Source organism: Myotis lucifugus, unplaced genomic scaffold (genome assembly GCF_000147115.1).
Source record: "Myotis lucifugus unplaced genomic scaffold, Myoluc2.0 scaffold_42, whole genome shotgun sequence".
In the NCBI taxonomy this organism is placed as follows: Eukaryota; Metazoa; Chordata; class Mammalia; order Chiroptera; family Vespertilionidae; genus Myotis; species Myotis lucifugus.
In genome coordinates this window covers 2631712-2647099 of record NW_005871090.1, presented here as the reverse complement: position 1 = coordinate 2647099, position 15388 = coordinate 2631712, and the positions used below count along the sequence as shown (strand labels likewise).

The window sequence follows — 15388 nt, the reverse complement described above, 5'->3', positions numbered from 1 at the left end:
GGTCCGGCGCCGCGCACGCGCGGAGGTACCCGCCCGCTCGCCGGCGGCGCCCTGACTCACCATTCGCGTTTCTCTTCGCCTCCGGCGCCGCCGCCTGCACTGCTCGCTGCGGGCCGCTCCGGCCCGGTGCCCACTCCTGAGGCCCTGGCCCGGGCACTCGGGAATCTAGCGCCCGGCGGGCTCAGCGGGCACCCGCACGCAGGGCACGCTCCGCGGGGCCGCGCGCGCGCGCTCGAGCGCTGGGTGGGGGCGGAGCCAAGCGGGCGGTGTTCCCAAAGGCGGCTATGGATACAGGGCATGCGCACTGCCTGTCCCTTGGGGGAAGGGGGGGTGCAAAATGGGCTTGGACCCTCGACCAATAAAAAGGAGGAAGGTAGAAAGGGCCAGGAGTCCCTCCCCACTGAGAGGCGAGTTTGCCCTTGTCCCACCAACTGAAGTTTCCTAATCTGGTTCATTCATTGTGTTGAATATTTATTGAGCATCTACTTTGGCAAAGTCTCTGTGTAGGATACAGGGCATCCTCTGATATTGGGGAACCCATTACATTTGGGTTAGGGATTACATTTACGGAACTGATTCCAGCCCTCCCTTTGCACAGATAAGGGGAGTGCATAGATAGTAATAACCCCATACCCCAAACTGCAAACCTTAACTATACTCCTGAGCAATTGAGGGACAGGGTGTTGCTGCTGGCTGGGGTGAAGAGAAAAATTTATTTGAGAAGCTTGGAAGTATAAGAGCTAGAGACAGAAGATAAGATCACCTGGCAAGGAAGGGAAATACAAAGATATAAGTAGCAAACAAATAAAAATTTAAAAAATATATCAAATAATATGTGAGCTCATGAACCCTGTTGTGAACAAGTTTAACCTTGAGTGTATTGTTCATAGTGAATAGTGCAAATGACAGTTGGAAGAGTAGTTGAAGTTCAACATCATTTTTAATGTTTAACTTCAAAATTTTAGCATTTCTTTAATGGATAATTGAGAAATACTAAAGTTTGGTGGAGAGGGACCTGTGGTAGACAGAATTTAGGCATATAAAGACTACAGACAGGAAATGCTCTACCTAGTCCTAGTATATACTCTAGGTAAGAAGTAGTAGGGTTCTAAATTTAAGTGATGGCAGCAGGAATGGAAAGCATGGAAAGATTTTAGTGATTTTGAAGAACAGGAGGATTTCCTAGCTTTATGACAGACTATTTCTCGGTCATCATCCTTGGTAAATATTTATTAGTGAATAAATTAGACCTCTAAAATATACTGCTACAGCACTAAATAATTCTTTTAAAATGAATTTGGCCCTGGAAGAACTTATTTCTACTCTATCAATAAACTTAATTTGAGAAGTAGTATACATAGTGAAAGACACATGGACTTTGAAAGACAGAAACCCTTTTCATAAAGTCCATATGCTCCAAAATAAACTGATATTGTGCAATTTACTTAATATCTCTGGGCCTTACTGTGCTCATCTATTACATAGAATTATAATGTTTACCTTGTTGGTGGTTAATTTTATGAGTCAATTTAGCCGGCCACAGTACTCAGATATTTGGTCAAACATATTCTAGACGTTACTAGGAATGTAGGTTTTTTTTCTTAAGGTGAGGTTAACATTTAAATCAGTGGACTTTGGGTCAATGAAGGCCCTGATAGAAAAAAACTTACCTAACATGAATAAAAAGGAATTGTGCTGCCCTCGCTGGTTTGGCTCAGTGGATAGAGCATCAGCCTGCTGACCTAAGGGTCCCAGGTTGATTCTGATCAAGGGCACAGACCTCGGTTGCAGGCTCCTCCCCTGCCTAGGCCCTGGTCAGGGAGCATGCAGGAGGCAATCAATCGATATTTCTCTCCGTCTTTCCCTCTTGCTTCCACTCTCTCTAAAAATCAATGGAAAAAATCCTTGGGTGAAGATTAAAAAAAAAAAAAGGAATTGTGCTAACGGACTGCTTTTGGACTTGAACTGCAACTCTTCCCTGGGTCTCCAGCCTACCAGCCCACCCTTCAGATTTTGGACTTGCCAGCCTCCATAATCATGTGAGTCAATTCCTTGAAATAATTGTCTTTTCTCTATGTACAGATGGATGGATGATGATAGATAGATAGATAGATAGATAGATAGATAGATGTTAGTTCTGTTTCTCTGGAGAACCCTGACAAATATATCTTGCAAGATCATGAAGATTATATAAATTAATTATCATCCGAACCTGAAAAATTGGGATTATAGTCTTTAACTTGTAAGATTATAAAAAACTAAATAAAACTGGGTAAAGCATCCAACACATAGTAGGGTCTTAATAAATGGCAGCTACTATTATGTATGAGTCAATACCAATGGCAAAAACAAGAGGCTGGATATTAGCACTATGAAAGCATTTTCTCAGTTTACTAGGTAATAACATTAAATTTAAAAAGTAGTTTTAAGAGATAACAGAAAATTTTTGTCTCAGCTCTGATGTGCTAAAAATGTAATAACATGAATATTTTAATTATTTGGAAATAAATGCCAAATGAGCCATTAAGTAAATACAGACTCTAGCTGTACTCTTAAAACACATCTTTTTATTCACATCTGAACATTTTATTCCAATATAGATGCCAATTCAATTCACTTTACTTGCTACTAGGAAAGAGAAACCTAAGAAAACTTACCTTTGAAATAATTTCCTGTCTCAGAGTAAGTGCTTAATATAGCACTCAATCAGTGTGTTTATTTAATTCCTTCTGGGGCATGCCTATGGCTTTGGGGAGCATGTAAAAATGGGGAAAATATTCCATTTAATCTACAAATATTGCCATTTATTATGTCCTAGGCAGCATCCCTGCCCTCAGGGAATTTATCAAATAGCCTAGAATAAAATGAATAACCATAACTATAACTTAAGGCAGAATGTGGCAAGTGTGGGAGGAGGAACATAAATGATTGGGCCAATTGTATCTTGTTCAGGAAGTTGGTGATGGGGGCGCACTCTCCCAATCCTGCCTCTATTATTGCCCCCAGCTTTGCACAGTTTAGTATAGTGCAAAATAGTGGAACAGAGTTGCATTAAAGACATTTTGAGCAAAGTTGGTAAATATCAACAAAAATAGCGCTTTCACTCCTTGGACTCACTTGCTTTTCTGTTTTATAAGATACAGTAAGAGAGGGACAGGAGAGGCATTTACAGCCCACTCAGATGGAAAAGCTCCTTTGTTCTTTGTTTTCTCTTTATTGTCCTGGCTGGGTTGTTTTGTTTTGTTTTGTTTAAAGGAAAATTTAACGTTAGCATTAGAAAAAAGAAAATGAGATAAATTTCCCTGACCTAATTGAGATTTATGTGGAAAGTACATAAAAAGTAACATCAAAATAACAAAAGGTGGGGGGTTGGGTTCATAAAAGGACAAGGAATGATTGAGTTGGAAACCATTAACCAGGTGGAGAAAAATGACCATCATGTTTGTCCTGTGCCCGTGTTGCCATGTTGTGACCTTTTTCCTTTTGGCTGAGAATGAAATATTCCACTATGGATGAGAGTAAACCAACTCCAGGATTGACAAAAGCAAGTGATTTTGGGAAAATACATGGCATTTTAGTAATCTTTAAATAATCAGGATATTATTTTATCATGAGAATTTGTGAAGATATTAATTTCAGAAGCTTTGGCACAGTGACTGGGAAATAAATTAATCTGAGATAAAAGCAAACTCAATATCAGAAAAGGAAAAATCTTTTTAAAATCAAAAGGAATGGCCTCCAGTTATGGATGTTAATTATCATCTGATGAATAATAATGATGATAATAGAAGATGTGAAATAAGTTAAAATACATCCTAGGCCAGATTTTTTTTAATTACAAACCCTGGAATAATGCCTTGTAAATTTAACCAATGTACTTGCATGGAATGGGTTAAAATCAAACTTACAACACAATTAGCTCTACACTATTCATATGCAGCATTCTTTTCTCCATGATTTTTTAACTAATACTATTCAAGAGAATTCAACCTGAACAGTATCAGATAGAATATTGCCCACTCAGTAAAGAGAATGGCAATGTAAGTGTTTCTTATTATAAGAATATTTTATCATAAAAATGAAAATTTAATAAGATGGTTAGCAGGCACAATATCAGTTATTCTTTACAGGTTTTTACCTCCCTCTCCCCTTTAATTTTTTTATCCCACTGACAAAATGTGATTGATTGACATTTTCAATAAACTGACTTTTGCACAATTTAGTTGTACCTATAATTTTGAATTTTAAATAAACTACATCAGTATGACATTTAAAATAGAAAATAGAATATAATCATAAAATTAAATACATATACATTATTCTGCATACGCAATGGCAAAAATAGCGCAACAAACCCAATATTGTGCTACAGAGGGTTTTTCTTTAAAAATGAACCTCTTACAGAACATTATATACAGTTTTCTAGAATGAAAACACATACTTCATTAAGCAAGGTTTTATAAAGTCCCATAAATATCAAAATAATTATTTACATACTTTAGTTTGGTGGAACAATGCTATCTAATAGAAATGTTAGCCACGAATGCAAGGAACATACGTAATTTTAAACTTTCTAGTGGTCACATTAAAAAGTAAAGCAACATTGGTAAAATTAACTTTATGAATACATTTTATTTAATCCAAATATCCAAAATATTATTACTTTAACATGTAATAATATGAAAAGATTATTGATGACATATTTAACAATTGTTTTAATACTGTATCTTGGAAATCTGGTGTATATTTTTCATTTACAGCTCATCTCCATATTGACTAGTTTAATGGCTATCATACTGGATGGACAGCACAGATGTAGGACTAGGTCATTGGTTCTCAAACTGGGCTACACAATGGAATCACCTGAGAAACTTGAAAAAATGTTGATGCCTGAGTCATAGTTCCATGATTCTTGTATATTTGCTCTGGGGTGTCACCTGGGTAGTGGAATAAAAAACACACAAAAAACAAAAACTCTTCAGGAGATTCAAATAAGCAAAGATTGAAAATCATTAGTCTCACTTATTTTTTAAAGCATTATCAAATCTTTAATATTATGAAACCAGTGGCAATGATTTCTTATTTGAAACCAACAGCATTTAAAAATCATGCTGAAACATACTAACGATTTAGCTTATGTAACATACATGGCATATGCACATCCCTAGTATTTTTAATATAATTAATAATCGCTAATAAAGTTCCAAAGTTTTGATTAATTTGGCCCTGAGTTTATATGTAACATGGACAATTCCAGGTGAGGATTTAATTTAGTGCGTTGTGAGCACTGTTGAATAGTGGTACTTCTGTGTATGTTCTCTGTTTTTTTTTGGTTTTTTTTTTGTTTGTTTTTTTATAACTCTCCTAATAGAGAAATCACTTTAACACTGGGGTCATAAACCTTTCTATGATGCCTATATTTATTTGATACGTTTAACTCTTGGTGTCCAGTATCCTATTGCAAGAATAAGTGCTGACTTACTCTCATGACAGATATTTTCCATCTTGGTTCCTCGCCCCCAGAGATTACCTCTTATCTGCAGGATAATATTCTAAGTTGAACTGTTTTAGGCAGGTTACAAAATGCTTCAAAAGCGTTAGTGGCCAGTGAACGAAAACCCCGCTTGCAACCACATGTTGTCTTTTCCCTTGAATGTGGCTCTTCCACAAAATACCACATGTGATCGTGCATGTACAGTGCGATGGAACCTTCGTGGCCCATGCGCAGAAATCGGTATTTTGTGGAAGAGCCACATTCAAGGGGCCAAAGAGCCGCATGTGGCTCGCAAGCCGCAGTTTGCCGACCACTGACTAGGGTGGTGTATGGAGCAAGAGCAGAGCAGATTTTCTGGACACCTTTGGAAAATCCAGTATTGAGTCACTGTCAGCCATGGCACTTATATCAAGTGTGGTATGCCCAAGACTGAGGTAATGGAGGAACCCTGAATGCCCAAAACCACAAGGCTGGACACTCAGATAAGGACGTCATCCATAGCCACCCACTGTGGGCTATGAGAAATCAGAGCTCCAACCACTGGATGCTCAAGTTTAGCTGTACCACAGGTCACTCTCATAGCCCAACAGAACATCAATTCCACAGGACGTGTCCCACCACTGTAGCCACCTGGCTTGAGACTGACGCCTACCTCTCCACTTGTAACCCAGGAGTTGGCACCCATTGCTGGCTCTACTTGCTCTATCACATAAGCTGTCCCTCTCTGTGTGTAACTTGCATTTAACTCTATTGGCTTATTAGAGGTCAACCCTAATAAACCTGGCATTGTGGAAAGACACAAACATGAGAGAGTGACTTCTTTCAGGGATGTTCCCTTGCTCTTGACAGATGGTTTCACCTGGAACAACTCAGCTCTGTTCCTTGTGATCTCTTAACCTCTAGCAAGCTAGCCTAGATTTGTTCTCAAGAGCAGTGGTGGCCTTTCAGAGGTAATATAAAAGTATGAAAGCACATATTCAAGATTCTGAGTGCATGAAGTTGACACAGTTTCATTGGCCAAAGCAAGCCACATGGGCAAGCCTGGAGTCAGTGCAGGAAGCATTACCGAAGGGCATGGATACAGGCATGAGTGCATTCAATCTGCCATGCACCGTGTTTTATTTGACTTGTCCTCTCATATTCTATTCTGTTTGTTTTCCAGTTGTTCCTACTCTGCCACGTTTTTTTTTTTTTATCTCTCCTTACTATTGCAGTACTCCCCACGGGCCTAACCCTGAAGTCAGACATCCCCCGGGGGGTCCTTAGCTCTACCTCAGAGGAGGAGGAGCTTCCTGCCACTGCTGCTGCTGTGCTAGCCAGCCGTGGGCCGGGCTTCTGGCTGAGCAGAGCTTCCCCTGTGGGAGCACACTGACCACCAGGGGGCAGCTCCTGCATTTAGCGTCTGCCCCCTAGTGGTCAGTGTGCATCATAGTGACAGGTTGTTCTGTAGTTTGATCAATTTGCATATTAGGATTTTATTATATAGGATTGAATATCTCTCCCTATTGTAAATGGGATCTCTAAATTTTATTAGAATCCTGTTTTTTAGAATTTTTCTTTGTGGTTTAGTCATATTATGTTTTTGAACTTCTTTTTAAACTTGATTATATGGATAATAATAAAAATGAATATAATTTGTGATTGTAAACAGATACAATGAGTTTAAAAGACTATGCTTTGTCTTGAGTTCCAAAAGGTTTTAAATGCTATATATTCTGTCAAAATTCTAAATTTGATTTTTTTAAAAAAATCAAGTAAATAAGTGTTTATATGCATGCAATATTGATAAACACTTCCTGCTTGTTCATTGTCCATTGAACATTTGTAGTTCACACGTGTGTTTTTCACTGCATTCGTTCACAATCGATGGCTCATTTCATCATGTCAAACCATTCCCTGTTGAATTTTGAGGAAAACATACAAAAATGTTATATATGGAGAGATTCTTAAACCCAGACATTAAAGTAAAAGGCATTGCATTTTATCAATTGAGTATATGACTAATCTATGTGTTCAGAAATAAAACAAGTACAATTTCTTCTCTGAGGTTACTTATTTGGCATCCGTGGAGGTTCAGAGTCCTATAGAAACATTTTTTTTCTTTTTCCCTTTAAACAAGCATTGTAAATTGTTTGTTACTAGATTATAACCTTATAAGAGTAAATTACAGTTCATAGAGCTTTGAATTACCATGCGACACTTTGTGCCTACATGAGTAAATGACAAAAAATAGACTGAGAAACACCACCTACTTATATTATGCTGTTTGCCCTTTTTAAAAGGGTTGTTACTGTGTAACTCCCCAGAAAGCTGGAGAAGGTATTCTTTCTGAGTAAATAACTCAGACCAGCAGAAGGCTTGTGGGTTCTGATTCTCCCAAGGTTAGTTTTGTGGATTTGCAATGTTCTGGAACTTAAAGTGACAGCATAGAGCCTTATCCCACCAGTCCCTCTTGCTTTTCTTCAGAAGCAAACATACAAACAGAATCCAAGTGCGAGTAGTTAAGCTGGGAGTGACCCAAGGAAACACTGGTGGGGAAGCAGGGACGTGAAACCATGAAGGGGAGGCAGCCGAGTTACCAGAGGGCGCTCAGTCCTGAAGGGGAGCTCTGGGAGCCAGTGCAGAAGGCACAGCTCAGGGATATCCCAATGGAGGTGGGAGCTGGGATCATTAGCCACTCACGCCCATTCATCAAGAGACTAGAGCACTGGGGTCATTATCCACCAATTCCTCTCTAGTCTATCAGAGACTGAGGGCTGCTCCCAGGGAAACTAATTTCCCAAGTCTTACATTCAGTCCTTGCTTGTGAGCTGAATATGGTTCTGAGACCACAAAGAAAGTCAAAGAATCTCAACTGCTGGCAATAGGAAGGCAGGCATCTGGCACCAGTAAGAATAAGGGAATATGAGCTGGGTAGCACAAGTCTGTACCAGGTACACAGGGGCACGAAGTAACGTCAGAAAGTCTCTTCTCAGGCAGACCTGAATATTATACTCATTCCCCTTAACGATGGCCACTTTTTACATGTTACAGTCAGATAAGTGATTCCACTAGGGCCATGGAAAATTCAGTGGAAACCTATGTACCCTTACATGGTGCGTTAACTCACAGCATTTATCTGTTTGGGCAGGTAGTCAGAACTTCACAGGACATTAAAGAAAAAAATAATTTTCCGAAATAAAATGTCTAAAGAGAGTGATAAACTTATTTTTTGTCTCTTTCAAGTATAATTGATATGCTAATCAGAGTCCATAATAACTTTTCATTTCTTTCTCCTAGTAATATAAATTAAAAAGGAAACTCAAGATTGGTTTATTTTCTTGAACAAAGGCAGGCAGGCAATATAAGTGAATAAAGAAGGTGAGGTAGAGACTATGAAGTTTGCCCCTTTATAAGGAAGCAGCTACTTTCCAGTCCCTGTCTATAGTTGCCATGTAGAAATGAAAGGTCGAGTGTTATCACTAGAGAACACAAGACCTTACCCTGGCTGGATAGACCAGTTGGTTGGAGTGTTGTCTGGATATGCCAAGGTTACAGACAAGGAATCTCCCTCTCCCTCTCTCTCTCTCTCTCTCCCTCTCCCTCTCCCTCTCCCTCTCCCTCTCCCTCTTCCTCTCCCTCTCCCTCTCCCTCTCCCTCTCCCTCTCCCCTTCTCTCTCTGAAATCAATAAATTAAAAAGCAAACAAACAAACAAATAAAAAAAACTCATCCGTTAATTAGTATCTATTAATCTTAGAAGTATCCTTAACACACAGGGGTGTTCATGTGGACCGCTATATGAACATCTAAGTATCTGTGGTGAACAAGCCAGTGAAAAGAACAATAAACAGAATCCCAAACTTGTATTCTGTTTCTGTGTAACCTACATTTTCTAGTTTGTGAAGATGAAGGTAACATTGATTACTAAGAAACAACAGTTAAAAGTTTTGGAAAACTATAAAAAGTCTCTTTTGAATATGACTACCTCTAAACTTTCTGACCTAAAGTTTTATTCTTTTTAATGTGAAATAGAAATTTGCCATGGTCTCTTATTTTGTCCCAATACAAATTCAATTCAGTTACACTATTTAACAAAAACATACAAATGAGTATTTTATTTATTGGATTAGCAAAGTTTAGAAAGATTAAAAATACCCACTTTTAATGTGGATCTGAGTATTGGGTTCTCTTTCACTCGCCGAGGAAGTGTAAATTGGTGTAACTTTCAGAAACTCAGTTCAGTAATGTGTTATCCAATTAAAATATACACACAAGTACTCTTTTATTTAGCAATTCTACTTTTAGGAAGTGCATTGTAGCATTGTTCATGCCATAAAGAAAAAGCAACAACTTAAATTTGTTTTTTTAAATATGAATCATTGTATAAATGTTGACACAGCCAGTGGAATATTTTGCATTCACTAAAGGCAAAGTGGTGTGTATTTATGTTTGTTGACATGGAAATAATATATCATATGTGAAAGTAGGACTCAAAACAACATTTCTATTATGGTACCACTAGTAGCCCTGAACACGAATCCGTGCACCAGTAGCTCATTGCTGCCCTCCTGTAGCTCCCCCTGTCCCCCTCATAGCTTGCTGCCCTGCCCCCTCCTGTAGCTCTCCGCCACCTGCTTGTAGCTAGCTGCTCCACCCTCCTGCTGATCTGGTCGTGACACAGTGGCCGTTACATGGTGAAGTCTAACAACCATTTGCATATTACAAATCTTTATTATGTAGGATTTTTATTCAAGTGCAAGTGATGAGAAGAGAGAGAGAATGAAAGGGAGAGAAATACAGTCAGCCCTTCCTTTCCATGCTAGTGTGGAACTTTAAAATTGACTGCAAGTTATTTCTTCCTATCTGTGACAGGTGATACAGAAATGAAAAAAAAAATAGAAAATTAATGTAAAACATTAGAAGCATTGGAAATTAAAGTGTTTTGTTTCTCAATATAAAACTATCAAGAGTAGTTTGAATAGTGCTTGCCTTCTTCTTGTCATATAATATATGATATGGAGGAAGCGTCTTTTCTATGCCTTGGCAAATTATCATCTTCCTTGTTAACTTTGGGTCATCTTCTAACAGTTTATTCTTTGCACTGTCATACTAATGAAATATCTCTGAGAGTTTCTTTCATGGGAAGATCCTTTCATCACAACTACATTCCTCATGTATGTGTGTGTTTGCCTTCACCAAGTTCCTCTCCAATGGCAGCACTGTCAACATTGCAAAGGCCAGCTCTTTCTTCTATAACCCCACTTACATTCTGTTTGAATTTCACTTCTAACATTCTCACTTCTTTTTATGCTGAACTTTCATTTGGTTGGCCAATTTCATCTTTCAATTATTCATTTTGCTAAATTGTCACATGGGTTTATCACTGGGAAACACAGCCATAAGCTCTGCTGTCTGTGAACAGAATAAATGCACAGTGTCCAATCCCTGACAGACTTGGAAAGAGGTAATTCCATTGGTCACTGGTCATGTACTGCTGTTATTTGCAAAGTGATTGGTGGACCAAAGATCTAGAAGCAAATTTGGTACTTTATGCAGTTACTTACAGTTAATATAACATAGAAACCCAAATTTGAACCATGGTAACTGAGTTTTTGCATATCAGCACCGTGCAGATCAAGAATTGCAAACAGAAAAAGCCTTGAATGAACTGAGTGGCTGTCCTGGGTCTTGCATTTGCAGATAGTTTTACTTTATTAAATTTAAAAAGTCTTTATGTGTATTCTATGTATTCTTGCTATTAACATATAGTTGACCTTTGGACAACATGGGTTTGAACTGTGCAGATCCATTTATACATGGATTTCTGCCCCCCCCCTCCGCCGAGCAATAAATTCATGTACAGTTTTTGATCCACAGTTGGGAGTGCAGCATATGCATTGCTCTGTGCCACTTTATGTAGGGGACTTGAGCATCTCTGGACTTTGGTCTCTGCTGGGTGTCCTGGAAACAATCCCCCATGGATACCGGGACAACTTAAATTTGGGGGGAATCAAAAGTCATGCATAGACTTTCGACTGCATGGGGGTCAGTACTCCTAGCCCCATGTTGTGCAAGGGTTAGCTGTATATTGTTTGTATAATACAAAAATAAATAAGAAAAAATGTAGTACTTAATTTTTACTCCTATAAATCCTATTAGGTTTTGACGTGAATCAAATCGATTTGTTTCAGATAACTTAAGGATATTTCAGTTAATAAAAAAGTTTTAAATCCTTTAAATTCCTTCTTTCTGAAATTGGTTTTGATTTGAATGAATACATTTGATTGAATTAATTTGAGGAGAAAATACTCTATTGCAATATTTAGTCTTTCTTCCCAAGAACATTGATTGGTATGTCTCTCCATGAATTCTTCTCTGTTTTTATGCCTTTCTGTAACATTTTATAGTGTTTTTCATAAAAGTCCTTCATATATTGTGTCTATTTCTATCTTGATGTATTTTTCCTATTGGTACTGAGAATGGTGGCTTTCCTTATAATTTTTTAAAAATAGGACAGCTAATGATTTTGTATATTTAATTATGTAAGTTGTTATAATGCTGGACTCTCTTGTTAATCAAATATATAACAAAGATAGGCATATTTATTATGTCAATCAGCAATCATACTCACTCATATGATGGGTGCACTTCCCACATTCCCATGTTCAATTCTGTGCTGAATCTCATTCTTCTTTCCCACTTAAATATCCCTTTCTCTTCTGCATCATCAAATTGTCTGTCCTTAATGATTATTCTCTTTAGCAATGAGCATCCTGTAATCTCACATATGAAAAATAAAATAAAAACCTTTAATATTCTATATTCCCTTCAGCTGCCAGCTGCTGGATCTTCTCTTTTCAGCAAATTCATGAAAGGAATAACATCTACTTGCTGAGTCTCTCTCCTCGTGAAGAAGAGTGTTAAAGTAGCAGGCCTGCCTTTAAGAGGCCTGTTTACAAGGGAGCTTGGTTCTTGGTGGGTTACTACCACCATTAATTATAAGAGTGGCTCACTGTTTGCATAAACAATATGTTTTACACCAAATACCTGCGGAAGTCTGAAATTTTGGTGCATTCCAAGCGGAGACTGCTACATGATCAGCCCCTAATAAAAGCTGTGGTTGTGTTTCTAATGAGCTTCTCTGGTTGGCACAGTTTCACACATGTTGTCACAACCCCCTTGATGGGGGAACTAAACATGGTTCTATAAGACTCTACTTGGAGAGGACTCTTGGAAGCTTGTGCCTAGTTTCACCCAGACTTCACCACTTTTCCCTTTGTTGATTTTTGTATCCTTTCACAGCCATGAATCATAGATGAGAGTACAGCTGTGCTGAATTCTATGAATATTTTCAGCAAATGGTTGAAACAGTGGGTGGTCTTGGAGACTCTTTGTCATTCTCCTCACTTTCCATTCTCATTTGAACCACCTCCATAAAGCTTGTCATTCCATTGTCTCCATGGAAGCCACTCTTGTCAGAGTCCTCCATGACTTCCAAACTGCTCCATCCAAAGGTCATTCCTGCCTCTCAGCAGCTTTTGAATCAAGTCATCATATTCCTCCTTTTGAATTACTTTCTTTTCTTGGTCTCTAGGACAGCGCATGGTCCCACCTCTTCTCCTACTTTACTGGCATGTCCTTTTCATTCTCCTTTGCTGGATGTTGTTCTGTTTCCTACACTTTACATTACAGGTGACTTTTGTAATACCAGTATTGTTGGTCCTTGAGTGAGTGTGTAATTCTGATGGTTCAAGAGATAAAGGAGAAATTGGAGGCAATATAAAGGAAGAGTAGAGAGTTCTTTTCATATAGTTTTGCTATAAAGGGGGACAAAACTGAGGTGCTATATGGAGAGAGAAATGGGACCAAGAAAAGTTTTTAAGGTGGGAAAAATTGCATGTTTGAATGCTGAAGAGAGTGATTCAATAAAGAGGAGGGAAAAGACAGGATACAGGTGAGAGAGAGTGAAAATTATGGGCACCCAGTGAATAAGCAGAAGGTCTACCATAAATAAAAGTAAGAGAGATGTCATCTATAATTAGCAGAAAGGAAAGCAGGATACATGGACCCCTTTGCTTCTAGATTTGTTGATATGGTGGGAACTTGAAGAGTGGTTCAGGGTGCTTTGATTTTGTCACTGAAAGAATTGAATTATGGGCTGTAGATTTGAGGAGATGATGAAAATAGAACAAGCTATAGAAGTTGGTGACAGATGAAACATGGGGAGTGAGGTTTTTACTGACCTTTACATGCTCCCAAACTTGATGTCAGTGGTATCTTCTTTGTTACCAAGAAGTCTGTTAACACTAGTTTATCAGTCCCACTTATATTAGTTCAATTTTCCCTAATTGCTGGTGTATAATCTGCAATATGCAGTATGCAATATTTTGCAGGCAAATTTCAATATACTCTGAGAAGGGTTAGGCTATTCCACTTTTACTATATATTATCTCATTTAGAACTGATGTGGCTAAGACAAAATTCTCAAAGGTTTTAGAGTTTGAGGAGATTTGGAGATATCCAGGTGGGCAAGGAAGGAGGAAGTTACTGTCATATTCAGGTCTGGGAGTCAGAGAGATGACCTGAGCTGATACTAAAACTCTCTGTGAGTCACTTACTTATAGGTAGTTATTGAAACTGTGACTGTAAGGCTTGAGTAAGACTACAGTGGACTGGTTAGAGCATTGTGATCACTAGTCACATGCACTGACTGAGGAGAAAGGAATGAACCCGTAATTAAGTCAAAAAAGGAGAATCTGAAGCGGTAAGTGGAAACTCAGAAAAGTGCAGGGAGGATAGTATTTTAAGAAGGAGGAAATAGTCAAGAGATTGTGGAATAGGTGAGGATTATGTTTGATGAGGTGTTAAAAAAAGTTATTGGATTTGTGCTCAAGTAGGCCATTCCTTTTTTAAAAAAATATTTTTTATTGGTTTCAGAGCAGTAGGGAAAGGGAGAGAGAGAGATAGAAACATCAATAATGAGAGAGAATCATTGATAAGCTGCCTTCTGCACACCCCCTACTGGGGATAGAGCCCTCAACCCAGGCATGTGCCCTTGACTGGACTTGAACCTGGGACCCTTCAGTCCGTAGGTTGATGCTCTATCCACTGAGCCAAACCGGCTAGGGCAAGTAGGCCATTCCTGATACAAGAACAATATGAGCAAAGTCATGGTGAAGAAAGCCAAACTGCAGTGGGTGACAGCTGTGATCTTCAAAATGAGATGCTAGCTAGTACCACTTGGGTTGATGGAGATTCTCCTGAGCATCTGGAGGCAAATGTAATCAATTTTGTAAGAATTTTTTGAAGCAGCCGGAACCGGTTTGGCTCAGTGGATAGAGCGTCGGCCTGCGGACTGAAGGGTCCCAGGTTCGATTCCGGTTGAGGGCATGTGCCTGGGTTGCGGGCACATCCCCAGTGGGAGATGTGCAGGAGGCAGCTGATCGATGTTTCTCTCTCGTCGATGTTTCTGGCTCTCTATCTCTCTCCTTTCCTCTCTGTAAACAATCAATGGAATATATTTTTAAAAAAAAGAATTTTTTGAAGCAGACAAGAGGGAGAAAGATGGAAGCTGGAGAGGAAATGTCAGTTTAAGGAGAGTTATGTTTTGAATGGGACAGATGAGAACTATTCAAAGCTATTTGGGAGAATATGGTTTGTAGTATGAATAAGAAAGAGAAAAAGAGTAAATGGGTAATGTAAAAAAAAAGGGTAAATGAAAAACTGGCTGGGGATAGGAATTCAAGCATTGGTTGAAAGCTTGGTCTTGGTTGGGAAAAGGGACACTGCTGGCAATGAATCGGAAGAGAGGGAGAGAGAATGAGTGCAGATGGGTGTAGAAGTGTATAGTAGCACCCCTTATCTGCAGGGGATATGTTCTAAGACCCACAGTGGTTGCCTTAAACAGAGGGTAA

General features: G+C 38.8%; 1 protein-coding gene across 1 annotated transcript in view; it reads right to left on the bottom strand.

Annotated features, from left to right (window-relative positions):
* BTBD3 (BTB domain containing 3) overlaps nt 1-190 on the bottom strand; it is a 37616-nt gene extending 37426 nt beyond the window's left edge. The window contains exon 1 of the mRNA XM_006087961.3: nt 61-190. The gene's annotated coding sequence lies outside the window, so the exon portion shown is untranslated. The remainder of the gene's footprint in view (nt 1-60) is intronic.
* Nucleotides 191-15388: the final 15198 nt, after the last annotated feature.